The sequence below is a fragment of the Jaculus jaculus genome, chromosome 7 (genome assembly GCF_020740685.1).
Source record: "Jaculus jaculus isolate mJacJac1 chromosome 7, mJacJac1.mat.Y.cur, whole genome shotgun sequence".
NCBI classification, from domain to species: Eukaryota; Metazoa; Chordata; class Mammalia; order Rodentia; family Dipodidae; genus Jaculus; species Jaculus jaculus.
In genome coordinates, this window is record NC_059108.1 from 82,914,982 (window position 1) to 82,933,662 (window position 18,681).

At 36.0% G+C, this 18,681-nt stretch overlaps 1 protein-coding gene across 10 annotated transcripts in view; it reads left to right on the top strand.

Moving 5' to 3' along the window:
- Npas3 (neuronal PAS domain protein 3) overlaps positions 1-18,681 on the top strand; it is an 895,400-nt gene that overhangs the window by 239,206 nt on the left and 637,513 nt on the right. The window lies entirely within an intron of this gene.

Genomic DNA, 18,681 nt, shown 5'->3' on the forward strand with positions numbered 1-18,681 from the left:
AAATTGTCTCTGGAACTATTTCCTGTAAGTTAACCAGACATATGATTGTATCCTTTCTATTTTGAATACTGAAGCTCACATTTCAACTGTCTTGCATGGAGCCCATCAGGTATAATAGCTCTGTAGAAAGGGGCTTCCTTTCCTTTTGTAGTATGTTCCATCTAAACCTTCAGGTCCCTTCACCTCAAACTTAGAAGACATAGACTGTGTGGCTTTTTAGAACTTTGAGCTAAATAGTGTCTGCTAAGAAATCAAAATCCTAAGCTGCTAGTTCCCAAGCCAGCAGAGGTTCAGATGAAATTAATGTGTAACCATTGTTTTCACTATTCACAATTTTCTACATATTTCACTTAAAAGAAGATTCTATTTTTATTTAACATGTGATTCATAGGGTTTTCTGTTTGGTTGTTTCTTAGTCCTTCAAGTAATTTCAAACAATGTACCAGGGCATCTTTGTGTTGTTTATAAGTACAGTGAATATGATTAAGAGGAAATCAGAGTGATGTTTCAGTGTAAGTAGTCATAATTTCCAGGAGTCACATGCTTTTGAGTAAGTCACAAGAGCCTGGGTAACTTGGGAGAACATTGGTTCTTACACACTCATCCTGTGTTGGTCTGGGATGTTTTCAAAGGCCCAATACAGGTTAGAGGTAGCATGGTGGTTGCTCACAGGTCAGTTACAGATCAGCCCATCCCATGGGATTTAAGCCTTTGTTTAGGAAGAACTGTGGTTTGAGCTATGCAAGTGTACTGAAAAATAATGTAAATAATGTAAATACATACCTTAGGAGCAGAAAGGAGTATTGCCTTTATATCTAGAGTGCAAAAGTACTGGTGCTCCCAGATATTGATGGATTTTGATTTAGCCTGGCATCAGAGAGCAACCAGTATGTGCCTATTGATTGCTTGATCCAGATGTTTGATTCTATTGGAATGTTCCACAGCATCATACATATATAGGCTGTAAATAGGCATTCTTCAAAAATGTTAGATTTTAGCCATGATTGGAATCTCTGATGCTGACAAGTAAAAAAAAAAAAAAAAAAAGTGTTTTTTTTTTTCAAACAAAGCTATAATTCTTCTATATTCTTTTTCAATGTATTTTTTATTTTTATTAGTCATGGACTTAATCAGTATGTAAACAGCACATGTTGCTACCATCCTTTCCCTCATACCTAACCCTCTGCAAAGGGACCCTCCTCATTGGAATTTTCCGTCATCCCCACAGGGAATGTGGGTTGTGCATTGTGGGGCAGCTGTCAGTTATGGGGAAGAGTACAGTGATGTAGAAGGAATGAATTGCTCTTCCTTTTCTTGAATTTTGTACACAGATTGTCCAGGGGTTTATGCAACCTCAGTTATTATATGCATTGTAAAAGACTGAACCTGATTTTGCATACTAAAATGTAAATCAACATTGAACTCAAGCACATGAATGCTTATAGAAATATTTATAAAATGAAACAAATTTGTTCTCATTTTCTGCTGGCCATGTTACTTACAATTTGTATAAAATTTTTCCAAGTCATTCCAAATTCTTTGTGCAATTGAAGAATTTGTGGGTGATTTTCTTTGTATTAGTTGGCTTGATGTTTTTTCTTCTCCCATCTTCATCATGGTACAAATATAGATATTAATAACCATTCATCATAATTTTTTTAAAGTTCCAAAGAAACTTCTAAATGAAGGTTATAATTTTGTGTTGGGTTTCTTTTCGTTCTTTGCCCTTATGAAGTTATAATGTCATCAGAGTCTATCAATAAAATTATAGCCTACAGTGGGACATACAACAATCCTTACTGTATTACAGGTGAAAAGTAGAAAATTGTAGCATGTGTGCTGTGGGATAAACACCAGCAGGCTATTTCTCTCCCTCTCTCTCTCTCTCTCTCTCTCTCTCTCTCTCTCTCTCTCTCTCTCTGTGTGTGTGTGTGTGTGTGTGTGTGTATGTGTGCATATGTGTTTGTGTGTGTATGATTTCTCTTCCAACTACTGTATAATCAGTACCGGAAACTACATGTGAAAAGTAGTGTTACATTTCTATATAAAAATATTTCTCATGCTTTTACCTGCTGGGATTGAAATTGACTAGAATTGTGTCATTCTGATCAGTTTCATAAGGCAGCAGAGGTTGCACATAGACATCATGACTGTCCTTTCCACCTTAGCTGTGAGCTTCCATCCCAGGGGCAAAGAGATACTGCCAGCAAGTGGGAGTGTCCAGCGAGAAGGAAGTGAGAAGGCTGTGAGCTTCTGTAGGGGAACTAGATGGGTTAAAATGCACACATATGCACATGTGCAGGCATATGCAATAGAGAAATTTAGTTGTGGGGAAACTAGTTCCAGAGCTCTTTTTGAATTTTAGAAGGTCTCCCTGAATACATGTCTATTCTAGGACTCAGCATCTTAACATCATATAATAAGTTATCTGCATTTTCCCACCATCCTGAATTCTCTATATTTTTCCTCATCCTCCTTAGAGTACTATCTCTGTCAATGTATTTTTATATTTTTGTTTCAGATTAGACATATACAAATCTGGCAAATTTGAACATTTAGAAGATCCCTATAGATATTTATCCCTTGTCCCTATAATTATTATGGCTACATCTGGTTTGTAGTAAAGATTTATTGTGACTTTTTTCTTCTGAATGTGGCCGCATATCATTACTAAGAGAGGGTGGACTTCCCCCACCCTCAGATTGCTTCAGTTGATGCTTAGTAACATCACCTTCAGAGTGTAGAAAGGGGAAGAGACTCTTTTGAGAATTTTTTACATTTCTGTCAGGGAAACATTTATGAAATAAATTTTGGAGTGGGTATCTGTGTTTCTTCTTTCTCCCCTTATTAACTTCTTCCCTTCTGCTATAATGCTATCTATTAATAGAGTGACTTACAGGGTAGGTTTGCTTTCAATAGCACCAATATTAGATGCGTTGTTTACTATTTATAATCATGACTTTTAAGGGCATTCTGATTATCATCAACATAATAATCAATCAACAAGTACTTAATAAAGTTGTGCTATATATCAAAGATTTTGTCTCAACATTATTATTGCACTAACAGAAAGTCATGTTTAGCATACACTTAAAAAAAAAAAAAACTGGGCTGGAGAGATGGCTTAGCGGTTAAGCGCTTGCCTGTGAAGCCTAAGGACCCCGGTTTGAGGCTCGGTTCCCCAGGTCCCACGTTAGCCAGATGCACAAGGGGGCGCACGCGTCTGGAGTTCGTTTGCAGAGGCTGGAAGCCCTAGCGCGCCCATTCTCTCTCTCTCCCTCTATCTGTCTTTCTATCTGTGTCTGTTGCTCTCAAATAAATAAATAAATAAATAAATAAATAAATAACTACTAATTCTTTTAGACAGGATGCTGCCTTTTGTTATAAAAATAGATATATTTTTATTTTTATTTTTAAAGAAAGAATCTTTACATTCTACCACCAGTGTGAGCTGATTGAGCTGCATATTATTATTAAGTATTTGAAATTGTATAGCTTCAGTCTGGTAAATGCATCTCTGTACATGTATACATATGAGTATTTTCAACTTTCGGAGCTACTTTCAACTATAGGCTAAATCTTACTTGATCTATTTTGTTTTACTGAGGATTTATAGCAAATGTCTCAAATGTGGTGTGTTAACCTTTAATAGAAACATTTTACTTATTTATTTGAGACAGGGAGAAAGAGGTAGATAGAGACAGAGAGAATAGGTACACCAGGGCCTCAAGCCACATTCCAAACACTTGTGCCACCTTGTTTATCTGGCTTACGAGCATACTGGGCAATTGAATCTGGGTCCTTAGGCTTCAGAGGCAAGCGCCTTAACTGCTAAGCCATTACTCCAGCCCAGCCTTTAAACAGTGTCATAACTACTTAAGAGACCAGTTTAAAGGAAGAAAGCTCTGTCTTGGCTCATGGTGTTGAAAGTTTTGATTCATGGTTGGCTGGCTCCATTGTTCCTGAGCCTGAAATTGAGCAGAACATCTTGGTATGTGTGTATGGGGGAGCAGAGCATTACACCTGATGGTAGTCAAGAAGCATACCAAGGATAGGAAGGGATGGAGAACAAGACACCCTTCAAAGGAATGCCACAGTGACCTATTTTCTCCAGGTAGTCCCACCCCCTAAAGTTGCCACTGTCTCTGAAAATCATGTCACCAGCTCTGGAGCAAGTCTTCAACATAATTCATATTCAAACCTTATCATTCTGTCCCCAAAGGCTCTTGCTTATCTTTGTCTATCTCATTACTAATAGTAGGTGGGCTTTTCTTCTGCCACAGATTGCTTCAGTTGATGCTTACTAACATCACCTTCAGAGTGTAGAAAGGGGTAGACACTGTTTTGAGAATGTTTTTACATTTCTGTCAGGGAAACATTTATGAAAATGAAGTTTGGACTGGATATCTTTGTCCTTTCTCCCCTTGTTAACTTCTTCCCTTCTGCTATAATACTATCTCAATGGAATGACTTATTGGGTAGTCAGGAAGCCATTCCAATAGAATTTTTCAGTTTAAGAAATGCATTTATTGGTCCCCCATGCCCACCACAGTATCCCAGACATCTCAGCTTTGCTAGTTATTTCTTTAAAGTACAAGACAGGAATATCATCTAAGACTCAAGGAAATTCAGATTCCTTTGAAACCCGGGTGGAAGCCTCCAAGAATCTGCGTCTGTGGCACGCTGCCTGCCTACACAACCTGCATCATGTAGATGATGTGAAAACCTGTCATTAGCTGAAGAGTCAGGCAGACCTGCTTGTATCTACACCTGTATATCTAGGAAGTGAGTATGGTAAAGTGAATTCTGGGCAAACAACTTCTCATGTAGTCTCATATGAGCAAGGTACTCTGGCAAACAGTGGTTTTCTCAAGGGAAAGTCTTTTAAATGATTTCACATGTTTACACTCTGGAGCCTGTCGCTGATGGTCTTTTACTGATTATGGGTGTACCTTCAGGCATCTTTTCTATTATCTTGGTGACAATTACATGACTTCTTCTGAATGACATTAATCTTTTTAATGAGCATAACTTTTATTCACAATGGTCAATTTTCTTCTTTAAGTAAAATTATAGTTTTTTTTTCAAATCTTCCTGTGTTGATTTCTGCCCCCCAGTTCTTTATAAACTTGGCTAAATGCAGCCAGAAATAACCATGCTAGAGCATGAATGCGGGGCTGCCTGGCACTTAATCCATCACTTTTAATCTGAACCTCCCATAGTCTCAGGGAATGGACAAGATGTAGGGATGTTCTTTGTTATAAGAAATTCACATAAAGTTACTGTAAATCCAATTGAACAAGGTACTCATTCTCATCTGAAATCTCATGAGCACAAACATTGCTGACCACATTCCAGTCATCATTTTGGCCTTCTGAAGCTTCATCAGAATTGCCCACTAAGCTCCACCTACTTCATAGTAGGCTTTCCTTATCCCATTTCTAAATTCCTGTAAGAGATCATCAGTTCTGAGCTTTCTGGACCACATTGTCATGTTTACAGCAAGCACTCCTCCTTGATAACAACAACCTATGTTAACTTTTTCATAACTGTGACAAATAACCTGGCTTCCAAGGTCTTGGTTCATGTTTGCATGACCCACTGTTTCTAAGCCTTTGTGGCAGAACAAAGTGGTGCACTAGCATGGTGGAGCTGAGATGCTCACTTCAGGGTGGCTGGAAAGCAGAGCAGGGAACAAGGGCCAGGAACATGACAGCTTGCAATGGCACACCTTCAGCGAACTGTTTCCTCCAGCTAGATCCTATCTCCTAATGTTTTCACCACCTCCAAGAATGATACTATAAGTTAAGGATCAAGTCTTCAACACTTGAACCTGTGAAGAACATTTCATATTCAAAGCATAATACTGAGAAGAAATGTAAGCCAAAATTCTACCACCCAGAGGAAATCACTGAGAGTCATCACAGTTTCCTTTCTACCAATCTAGCTTTAACTTTTATTTTCCCTCATTTTATACCGCTTAAGCATTTCACCAGTGTCACATGGCTAGGATAAAAATCTCCAGACTCCATACCATTATGTGCCCATAATTAAATCCTTTCTTTAGAAAAGGCCATTTAACCAGAGGTTTCTAACTGTCCCAGCTCAAATGAAACCCTCAAAGAACCAAAGAGTTTCATTTTTTAGTAGACAGATGATTTTTAATATAGCATTTTGGCTTCTTTTTAAAGGGATGACCTGAAAATTTTGGATTGATGATCTCATCTAGAAACAAATGTATTTTCCAGAATGATGAATACTCTTGTTCCCTGGGCAAGCTTTTTCCAATCTTCCATTCCCTTTACTGTTCCACGGTGAGCCTGCACTGTTCATTACCCAGCTTGCTGTGCTTTCTTCCACATAACCCTCATCACAGTCTTGCATAATTTCCTTCATCCTTCAGGTATTTGAGCTTGTGACCCTAACTTTGAATTAATTTATACAAGGCTAACCATAAATCACAGAACTAAAAGCAAAATGAACCAACCATTCTGTTTCTCTTCAGTTTTAGTAATAGCCAAATTGAAGATTTTCTAGATGAGAATTTTTTTTTTTTTTTTAAATTTGAGAGCGACAGACACAGATAGAAAGACAGATAGGGGGAGAGAGAGAGAATGGGCGCGCCAGGGCTTCCAGCCTCTGCAAATGAACTCCAGACGCGTGCGCCCCCTTGTGCATCTGGCTAACGTGGGACCTGGGGAACCGAGCCTCAAACCAGGCTCCTTAGGCTTCACAGGCAAGTGCTTAACCACTAAGCCATCTCTCCAGCCCTAGATGAGAAATTTTATAGGAAAAAAAAAACAGTGTGAAAGAAATATTTTTTTAATCAAGGCATTTTTTAAATTTTTTTGTTTATTTTTATTTATTTATTTGAGAACAACAGAGAGAGAAAGAGGTAGAGAGAAAGAGAGGAGAGTGGGTGCGCCAGGGCTTCTAGCCACTGCAAACGAACTCCAGATGCGTTCTTCCCCTTGTGCATCTGGCTAAAACGGGTCCTGGGGAATTGAACCTTGAACCGGAGTCCTTAGGCTTCACAGGCAAGCACTTAACCGCTAAGACATCTTTCTAGCCCAAGAAATAATGTTTTAAAAGACAATCCTATCACACTTAGTAACGCACCCACATTTTCGCAAGTATCACTGCTAAGAATTTTGAAAGTATTGAAGAATTAGGAAAATTTAAATAGAAACCATCTCAAATGCAGTTTAGCCCTTCCCCAGCAATGATTTGTACCTGTGTGGATGTGTGGCAGTGTGTGAAGAATGACTTAGGGCCAAGTGCATGGTTTGCTGACAGTTGTCCATTGTCCTTGGTCACTCATTGAACTTCACACCATCTTGGTAAGTAGGCTTATGAGAAACATTGCTGTTTTGTTTTGTTGGCTAACAACACAAAAGAAACCATGAAAGGAAACCTCTCCAAATGTGTATTCCAGCCCAGACAAATCCAAGTGAGATATTGGCAAAAGATACTGGGGAGACTTAAAAAGTAACTCTTATAAACTATAAAAGAAAACAGGATAGGGCTGGAGAGATGGCTTAGTGGTGAAGTGCTTGCCTGTGAAGCCTAAGGACCCTGATTCAAGGCTCGTTTTCCCAGGACCCACGTTAACCAGATGCACAAGGGGGCTTACACATCTGTATTTCATTTGCAGTGGCTGGAGGTCCTGGTGTGCCCATTCTCTCTCTCTCTATCTGCCTCATTCTCTCTCTGTCACTCTCAACTAAATAAATAAAAATGAATTTAAAAAAAAGAAAACAGGATATTCATTTTAGTCAAGAATCATATAGTACTGCCAAGTCAGAAGGCAAGTTTTCACAGACGGCATGCGTTTTACATATTTCATCTAATTATTTAGTTTCTTATTGGTTCAGTTACTAAAGCTATTTATTAGTTTTAATATGCTGAGCATTGAATGTAGAACCTTTGCATATGTTTAAAAAGTGTTTTACCACCAAGATGCAATCATAGCCCAAGTTATTTTTTTGTGGCTTTGTGGTGTAGTGGGGTTTATTGATAAAAACAACATCTTCCATTGCTTCATTCAGTTAAATAGTTGCTTGACACCAACTTATAAATTGAAAGTATGCTTTCCTACAAAAGTCTATTATCAGTAGTTTTGTTATATGTTGCTATTATGTAATGGTAATTTAACATTCATAATTGGAAAATATATTGCTGTTCAGTTTTATATAATTTTATATCACAGGAAACTCCTGTTTTTCTAGAAACAACTTACAGTTCATAAATTTTAAAAATGCCTAATTATTTTATCATTATTTTATAAAAAACTTTATTCATTATGATCAATGGTTCATCCTGTTATGTAACTATATTTTTGGCTGAGATTAATTTCAGTTTCTTAAAGACAGATTTTTTTTTTTTTTTTTTTTTTGAGGTAGAGTCTCACTCTAGTCCAGACTGACCTGATTCACTCTGTAGTCTCAGGCTGGCCTGAAAGTCACAGCAATCCTCCTACCTCTAAAATCAGATTTTTATCAGAGAATTAGACATCTTCCAAAATTTTTTAAAGAGAATGTGGATTCTATGACAGACTAAGTTTCTGAGTGACAAATGCAAGCCTGGTGGGGAGGGGAAATAGCCATTTTCTATGTTGTCTTACTTAATAAAAACCTAAGTGAGATATCATGTCTCTTCAAACTATACATACATGGTAATCCTTAGCACCTAAAAATATCTAGGATATATACATTAATGCTATGGAACTATCCTGCCAGAAAGAGTCCAAACCTAATAGAAATTGAAAATGCAGCAGCCAGTTAAAAAAGCAATGAATTACCCTGATAATAATAGTTTGACCACTGTTATAATGCTCAATGGGAATCTCAAAATATCATTTATACAAGCTTTTAGCCTATATTTAGGTTACAATCTAAGTCTGTACTTCAGGAAACCTTTTCTATGCATATTTTTTGTTTATTTATAATATTTTCTCCTGTATAAGACTGTGGCTGTCAGGTGGTAGGAACATGGAAAAAGTCACTGAGTGGAAGGACACACATTCTATCCTCAACCACTAGCTTTAATACTACACTCTGGGAAAAGCACTTGTTTGGGATTTTGTGGGACCATTAAGGACAAAAGAGTCCTGACAGCATGCAGAATGACTCAGTTGTACATTTTAGTTTTTTTTTTTTTTTTCCTTTGAGGATACCTTCCAAAAGAATGATGACCTTTTCCAGTGGTTTCAATTCCAGCTCTCCTTGAGAGGAAGGATCAACTTACTTTCTCTGAAATTGTTTTAGGCTCTAATATTGCAAGTAGTGGTGGAATGGTATTGATGCTGCTGTCTGATAAATATTTAGTGAGTAAAAAGTACCTTCAAGCATCAAGGCATTTTTCAGTCTCAACTTTCATTTTAATAAGTCATATTTTTATTGTTTTAAAAGTATTTTTATATAAAAAACAATAACTAAATAGACCCATGGACTTCATGCTCTTGGTTTTAGTATTTAAAGAATAGGTGTAAATACTCCACAGTCTCCTTTCATAGAGGATTGAAGATACTCAACTATAGGGATATGTTCATTGATGTCAAGTAGAAGCATGTTCTGTGCCTATAGCATCACATGAGGAGAACTTTTATTTTCATAAAAATCTTCAGTATTGTAAAAGCATGTTTCCTTCTTTCCAGTTGTGCTATTTGAAGCTTGAAAGCTTTCAAAAGCTTTCCTCCACTTTCAAAAGTGTTTGAAATCACATTGAGAATAATTTTTAAAAAAAAGTGATTTTTTTCCTCTAGAATTCCAAAGCAATTGATTTTGAGACTTGCAGCAGTTAATAGCACATCTATATGCCTGAATTGGATACACGAAATTAAGTTTCATAACAATCATGAAATTTATATAGGTGATTATAAATTAAATATTTGTCAGTATCATGATGGAGCAAAGGAATTGTGATGAATTTATTCCTGTACCAGCAGAATAACACACTGGTGATAAGAATTGCCTTAAGTTACTTTGCCAAGGATCAACTTATATCATTTCTTTCCTTCTCTGATTTTTCTTGTGTAGGCATCAAATATCTGGCTTTATCTAGAACTATTGCACTTTTAGTACCCAAAGTTCAATACCCAAAGAATGTTCTTACTGAGCCAAAAATACTCCTGATTCTCAGGGACAGGTATGCTATGCTGGAGGAAAATAATATTCATACAACCCCCTTCCAACAAAAGACAATTGAAAGCAACATGGGCTTAATGTTGGATTCGTATTCTTCATCATGGATACTGGCTCTCCCTTCAGTACTGATAATAGCAACCATGAATTACGAACATTATGAAAATATTATCACGGAGCCTGGCATGCTAGAAATTCCAAAAGTTACCTTTTGCATGGTCAGTAGACTGTCCTGCCATCAAATGGTGCCCACTCTTCCCTCTCATTTTGACTTTTGATAGAGATGCTCAACCCCTTTCAAATATTTAGTAGCAGGCTTCTTTCAATGTGTGCTCACACCTCCTGTTACTGTTAATGGAAGTTACACATGTGTGCTCACCAGGAGAAAGCCTTTATCCCATGTCAGTCAAAGACCCATGATCCTGAATCTCTTTCTAAACTTCACACCCAAAGAAAGAAGCAGTGTGGGGAACTGCTCCTTTCTCGGTGTATTAGCTTCTTCGATTTCCTTTTAATTGGAGCCTACAACCCAGATTCCTGTAACTGCAGGGGGATGAACAATATAAATTAATGTCTGGGTGCTTTCCAGGAAGTTCTCTGTTCAAATAACACCTTTTGAGTTTTTAAAAAAACATAGTTATAGAGATTTACAGTCACACACTGTTGCCTAATGAGTTAGTATTTGCTTCTGAGGTTTCACATCTGCAATCTACACTGCTGAGAGTTAGTGAAGTGTTTCCCGACCTCTGGTGTGATCTGACTGACTTAATGTACGGGACAAATAAAAACTAGAGTAGTCAAAATCCTAAAGGAGTGGCACAAAAACCTTCAAATACAATATCTTCCCCTTGTTCAGGACATTCATTTCTCCCCAGAATTCTTTTTAATGTAAGGCTTCAATTTATGTTTAAGAACCAGTAAACTATAGCAGTTTGACAGCCATTCACACACTTAATTCTGTGCATTAATCCAACAGCATTCTTTTCCACAAACATCCATTGTTAGGACAATGCTCTCAGACAGAATTTATGAGAAATGGAATTATGTTACCAAGGAGATAGCATTTACTATAATGAAGAGTAGATCCTAGAAAATGGCCCCTTTTACAGCAGCTCAGAGCAGAGCCACAAAAGCAATTGATTGGTCTTGGCATTTAGTCTTATATCAGCTGTGTCATCCATAGCTTCAGGAGGGAGAACACTAATCTAAAGTGACATTTCTGTTCTGGCGGGCTTTTCTGCTCTGATGAAAGCAATTACTTCATTCCTAAATGATAATTTGAAGGAGTTTCAACCAGTTTAATTGATATTTTTTTTTGTTCAGAGTTCAATTGTGGAGTGATTAGATGATTTGGTAAATAGAAATTTAAGGTGTGAAATATACAAGTTGCTCCAAGGTAAAGTGCTATTTATTGGGTGGAGAAAAATTACTTGATAAAGCTGCATTTTTTTTTCATTAGTATGGAACTGCCAGTTGTATATCTTAAAGTTCTGGGGGAAAATGAAGAACAAAACACTTTAATTCATAGGGGTTTTGGCAGAAACCAAAGCACACCATGAATAGTTTGGTCTTGCTGTGGTTCATTCAAGGGTTATTTGAATCAAGGTGAACACTGGTTGAAAGAACTGGGCAGTTCTCTCAGCTTTCTTTATTGCTATTCTAATGACTCATTCTGAAATTAAATCCTCTAACTTAAAGTGTTAAGAATAAAACCTCTCATTGGCTAAAGCCAATTAATTTAATTATTAAGTTCAAACATACACAAGACATTTTCTGAAGATGAGGGAAGGCATTCTGATGAATGGCTTTAATTACTCTTTTGATCTATTTTATCACAAGTCAAATGGTTCATAGTGATTCAATCAGAATATATCTTAGCTTAAAAATTGCAAGCATGCATCTTGTTTTTGATACTTTATAAAATGTTACCAGTCAGTGATGTTTCTGACATATTTCTTAGGCAGTCAGCTTTATATTTTTTTACATGTGGAAAAATAATGGTCATTTCACATGTTAAATGAGAAAAATAAAGCAAAAATGAAGGTCAAACTGATTTAACACATCAAACAGTCTTTGTCAGCCAAGCTTAATGTATCCTGAGTTTGTGGAACAAATGAAATTTTGCTGCTGTGTTACACTTTGCTTCCAAACAACCATTACAACTGGTTTTATATATTGTGTGCGCATCAGACCATCAAACAGTGCATCTTTACTGACGTGTTGCTACAGTGATGATCTACAGCAGCAATCTGCCATTTATATAAGGGCAAAATGTGCATCTATATTTAGTTGTGAAATTGGCCTATTATACTCTTGATGTTTACAGAGGCTAACATAAATTAATGATGACAGCTATGAGCAGTGCATTAGTTAAGCAGCAGAGTTCTTACCTTGAACTTGAAGGTTCCAGTTTTAAGTTCCAATATGTACTATGCAGCTTTCTTCTTGTTCTAAATAAAGACTTCTGAAATTATTACCTTTTCATGGAGAATATTAAAAGATCTCAACTCGTGATCTTTGTTGTTCACCAGCCTATAAGGTAATAAGGTTTATTAATTTCTCAATTACATTGCCTTGTATAAAAACTTGTATTTACATTCATGCTAAAAATACTCCTGAAGTAGTTTTTGTTCTGCAACAGGGTGATTTGATTGACTTTGACCTCTATTTGAGGTGAGTAGGGAGGGGTTGTTTTACTGACAGAGAGGAAGGAAGGGCACACATTACTTATAGAATCTTTATTGTAAATTTTCCTGGGAAGCCTCCTCATTTACTCATGTCAGGGCTGCTGTAGGTACTGGAGTCACTATAGATTTCACTGTTAACTATGACCAGAGATCTGACAAGTATGCAGGTGTTCAAAGGTTCATGAGTTAAAATGCTGAAGCCTTTGATGAATTTTTGATGGTTGCATTTTTAATACAGGTCAGCGTTCTTCCTTTGAGGCAGCATGCCAGATTAATTGATAAATAGTAGGAGTCTGTGGTGCTGGGCTCTCCTAAGCAAAACAAGTAGGGAAATCCATAAAAACCTGCCTGCCTGACTTCTTAGAAGTACTTTAAAAAGATAAAATTTAAAGCCATTTTGACCCTACCTCTCCTTTCCCCTATAGTTAGATAACCCAAGCTGGCAATGTGGTTTTGTAAAGCCCAGATATTGTAGTCCCAAAGTTTATATGAAAATGTTTAAATTAAAGCTGAAAGGTAAGATTTTCATGTAGAGGGATGTGGTTGTATGAATGATGTCAATGAAAAAGCCACTCCACAAATATGAATTCTAAAACAATTGATGAAGACATGCTTATGAAGAAATCACTGAAGAGGAAGAAATATTGGCTTCTTTTCTCTCTTGACCCTCAGTTACTATTTAACTTTCACTCCATTAGTTTCTGTAAGTGACCACTTATATTACTATAATAATTATGACCATTCCCATGCCATTGGAAACCAAAGTAGTCAATACTACAAAGCTAAATATGACCAACTTCAAAGAATATGTTTCTTATTTTTAATGTAGTGACTAAGTCCAAAGTTATTTTTTCTACATTATGGAAAAGTAAACCTATAAAGGATTGATACTCATATCCAGTTGTGTGGGCAGTTCGCAGAAGTTGCAAGTCCTAAGTCAATCTCATGACAATTAGTTTTGTATACTGGGAGTTTTGTTTTTTGAACTTTTGGAAGTTTTTCACAACTGGGCATAGAGGCTAGCACACCCACACTTCCTATTTTGTGAAGTCTTCATGGTCCTGAATTGGAGGCTTTGCCTGGCTTCAAGAGAACTTTCATATGTGTGATCTTTGGAACATATTTTGAAAATTAATATGTGCTCTTTTTGACTCTTACCGTTGCTTTAAATTTTTTCACTAGATGACTTAACAATTTTATTAAATGATCCATTCTCTTAACTGTTGTTGTCATTTTAATTTTTTATATAAACACAATTACTTTTTCTAAAATGTCATGGGTGTTTTTGTCCTAAAATGGTTAATCATTATTATGTGAAACAAATTACTTATAGTTCTGTAATCTTGCATGGTTAATTATACATATTTATTTGATCAGCTCATTAAAGATACTTGAGATAGACCATAGGAATAATAAATATTTCCCTAAAAGGAAAAGTCCCTATCACCAGTAAAAACATTACTTAAGTACACAAGGTGTTATGTCAAAACTGATGAATAGGACTCAGTCTAAAGGCATGTCATTATAAAAGAGCATCATGGACATTCAAAGAATTAAACAATGAATGTGAAGTGATATTGGGTTATTGTTCAACATTACTTATACAGTAATTAGTATGCCAGGCACCACTATAAACATGTTACAAAAATCTTATTTTAATACGGGCATGGTGGTGCACGCCGTTAATCCCAGAACTTGGGAGGCAGAGGTAGGAGGATCACCATGAGTTGGAGGCCACCCTGAGACTCCATAGTGTATTCCAGGTCAGCCTGAGCTAGAGTGAGACCCTACCTCAAACCCCCCCCCAAAAAAAATTATTTCTAACCAAAATTTTATAGAATAGTTTTATTATCCCATTTCATAGAGAAGAAAAATTGAGGTAGTAGAATTTAAATATCTTAGTCAACTATATATAATTAGCAAGTAGTAGGTAAAATATTTACATGTGAAGTCTGGCTGTATATTCCAGAGGAATTCTATATTTTAGATTATTGCCGTTTTGGTTGGGGTGATGAACCTCTTTTCTTTTTTTTTTAAGAGAAAGTGTGGGCATGCAAAAGAGAGAGAGCGAGAGAGTGAGCACGGACTGGCACACCAGGGCCTCAGCCATTGCAATTGAACTCCAGACACTTGCAGCTTCTAGTGGGCATGTATGACCTTGCATTTGCCTCACTTTTGTGTGTCTGGCTTATGTGGGATCTGGAGAGAGATCATGCTGGGTCCTTAGTCTTCACAGGCAAGCTCCTTAACTGTTAAGCCATTTGTCTAGCCTGATAAACCTCTTTTGAGGATTAAAAATCATCTAATAGCTCCTGAAAATTATACATATGCACATAATTTGTCATATTCTCTCTGGATAAAAATATGAGTATATATGTAGGTATTTATGTCTTTGCTGATCTTTTGTTGGTGATAATTATTGTTAAGGAAAGCAATCAGAGAGAATTGGAATTATCACAATCTTTGTTGAAGATTATTGAAATGTCTTTATTTCTGCTATCCAGAGATTAAATTGGGACTATTATCGTAGTGAAAAGTTTATGTGTAGGAACTTAGTAATAATTGTGGATCTGAATTTCAATCAGACATTACATGTTAGAGATTGACACTGTAGCATTATATTTATGTACAATCAATCCATTCTTTGGTTGTATTTGAAAAATGCAGCCACAATTTTTTTTTTTTTTTTTTTTAGCTATGGGACAAAATACAAGTTTATATTAGATTTTATTATAGTCATTAATTTAATTTGAGAATTGCTTATAATTGTGTTGCACTTCATAAAATGAAGCAAAAGACTAATCCACACACTGTGTTATTGTCTTAAGGTCTTTAGTTTCATTTGTTATGCATGTCTCAACAACCTTTATAATCCTTTGACTGTATTGTATTGCTGTTGCTCTCAAAACCAATAACTGTATTACAGACACAATACTGTCATTCTGAGAGTTGTCTAAATTGTAGTGTCTGTATAATGAAGTGATGTGGGATTCAAAGAAAACTTTTATTAAGATCATGGTAAAAGGATGACTTCAGTAGGGGAAGCTGTTGTGTATTAGAGTTAGAGGAAGGAGGGTGGAAATGAGAGAACAAAGGTAAGATAGGTACCTAAAAGATAGAAGAGAGGGAGAAGAATAGAGATTACTGGGTTATACTGCTCAGTACTACTAAGACAGGAAGTAAGCATGAGGCCTAAACAAGGCATCCAAAGTTGTTAGGCCCTGTTCACTTACCTTCCCTGAGGAGAATATATATGTACTCTCTACTAATCCCCTGGAAACTACTGGTTGATTCCTGTGGTCTTGGACTTTGATTCCCCATGAGGAGGAGTTTTTATCTTTCATAACTAGTGCTTTTATGTTTTATTTATAACATCCACAAACATATTAAAGTTGTATGTACTGTGGAGTGCCATTCAACACATGAATACATTGCACAATGTTTAAATTAATTTAAACATGTATATCTCCTCATTTATCTATCATTCATGATGAAACTTTCAAACTTCAAGTTTTTGAAATGTACAATATGTTGTTTCTTGTAGTCACTACGCAGCAATGTAATCCAGCTCCTTGTTACTAACCAGCAGTAACTTAGCATACATTGATTAGCCTTTCCCCATGCTTCTCTCCTTTTACTGTGATGCCTGTTAATCCATGAGAATTAATTGTTGTTCTTATTTTATTGATAGGCCTAATTATTTATGTCCATTTCAGAATAATTGCTTAATCATCCACTTTACTTCAGTTGCATGGAGAAATTCCTGATATAAGTGTTATTAATACTAATATAATAATTAATGTATTTATTTATTATCATTTGGGTGACAAAAAAATTGCATATAACACCCAGGTTAAATTTCAAATTGGACACACACATAAATATCCAGTGATAAAATGATTATTCCTGATTCATACTTGACAATGACATGTATTATTAGCCTGCACAGTGTTTTTTTTAAAGAAATTTAGTTAATATATTAAAATTTGAAAATTTCATATAAAAAATCTTTGTTTTTCTCTAAAAATTTTAAACAGTGGAAATCTGGCAGCACCAGGCAAGCTTTTCTCAAAGCCATGATCCACCAAAACTGTTTGCTGTCCCTTTGCTAGGTTTGTTGACCACTTCCTCATCTGTTCATTGACTGCACTTTAAGGGCCCTCAAACTTACATTCCCTGCTCTAGAGTTCTATCATAGTCACTCACTATCAGTTTGGCTACCTTCAAACATAGTGTTTGCTTACAAGAGAAGCAAAGCAACATGCTTCCTGCAGAAAGCCTTGATTGTTGACACAACCTACTTAGCTATTGTCAGATAAATTAGTCTTATTGTATAAAAGGAGGACCCAGTTGATTTTTTTTTTAATCTAAGATATTAACCTAGATCCTGGCTACACTTGTACATTGTCAGGTTTTAAGGCACTTCTTATTTACATAGCTCTTACTAAGCCTAACCTGAGCCTTTGTAGAATCAATATCTAGCCAAGACATTAGAACATTTATGGTATAACCTATCTTTTCCTTGTAAATTAGTGATGTTTCTGCCTGAAGTTACCACCTGAGTATATCAAGTGATAAAAGTTTGTTACCTAGGACCAGTCTAAAATGATATTTATTTATCTAGTTTTGACATATTTGTAATTTCAATTATTTCATTAATAAGATGAACATGGTCTCATGGTTGGGATGATAATCCAGCAAATACCTGACCAGATTATGACATTCCTTAAATTACACAGACATTCAATGGGATATTTTGGGTGTCTGTAGAGCATTTTTCCACTGTGAGCAATGTCCTGACAGCTATTTGTGGTGCACCATAATATTCTCTGTAGTATATTTGAAAGAGAATGGGCCCACAATGGTGAATCTTTCTAATTTCTTCCTCTGGACTTGATTCCATCCTTGCTCTTCTCTTTTTGTTTTATAATGGGAACCCAGAATTTAGATTCAAGGATTTAAAGTGCCTTCAGAACTCAGTCTACACATATTTTACTAATATCTGGATACTGCATATATTGCTGGTGACATCATTGGAGTCTGACTCGAAGTACATTTCTCATCATACACAAAGCAGACAGAGCAGTTCAGGGGAGGTAGGTTTCTTCCATCAGATGCTCACCCACAACTTCAGTTGTGCCAAATTCTGCCCTCAGCAATGTGAGCACACTTCAAACAGAAATGTCTATGAATAGTTAAAGGAAAATGCTGGATCTAACCTGTTGCCTCTTCTGTGAAGTAATATGTCTATAATATTTATAAATTTTAATGACCCAGACAGGCCTTTATCTTTCTAACTAAAATGTATGTTATCCAGGAGTTTTACTTTTTTTTTTTTTTTTGGTTAGTGTATTCTATAGTATGTTAGAGAATCTACTATCTACTAATGCATGTCTATTAATAAAGAGGTATAATATTTAATTATCATGTGGATATCAGCACATTTTGAAATCTTTATTTTAAATGTGATGTTTTCTTTATGTGACTGAAGGTGTCGTGATCCTTGCTGAGGGCTGGAGACATTTCATCATTGTTTGTTGCACCTGTCAAAATGACTTGTTTTTGTGCTTACCTTTTGTTCCCCAAGATGATAATCAAAATAATTTTTTAAATGCTTCCTTTTAATAGTGTAAAATCTGTTGGCAATGAGAATTGAATGAACTAAATCATTAACTTCAAAACAAGTATATGAATATAAGCCCAACCTTTTAAATTGCTTATAGTAACAACTTCAAATCTTACCTGTAAGCCTTATGGCTTAGAAACAAAGGCAATATCTTGGAGGGAGTGAAATAGTTATAGCAAACAAAATGCAAATTTTACATATTTTACTTGACTGTTATGGCATAAGT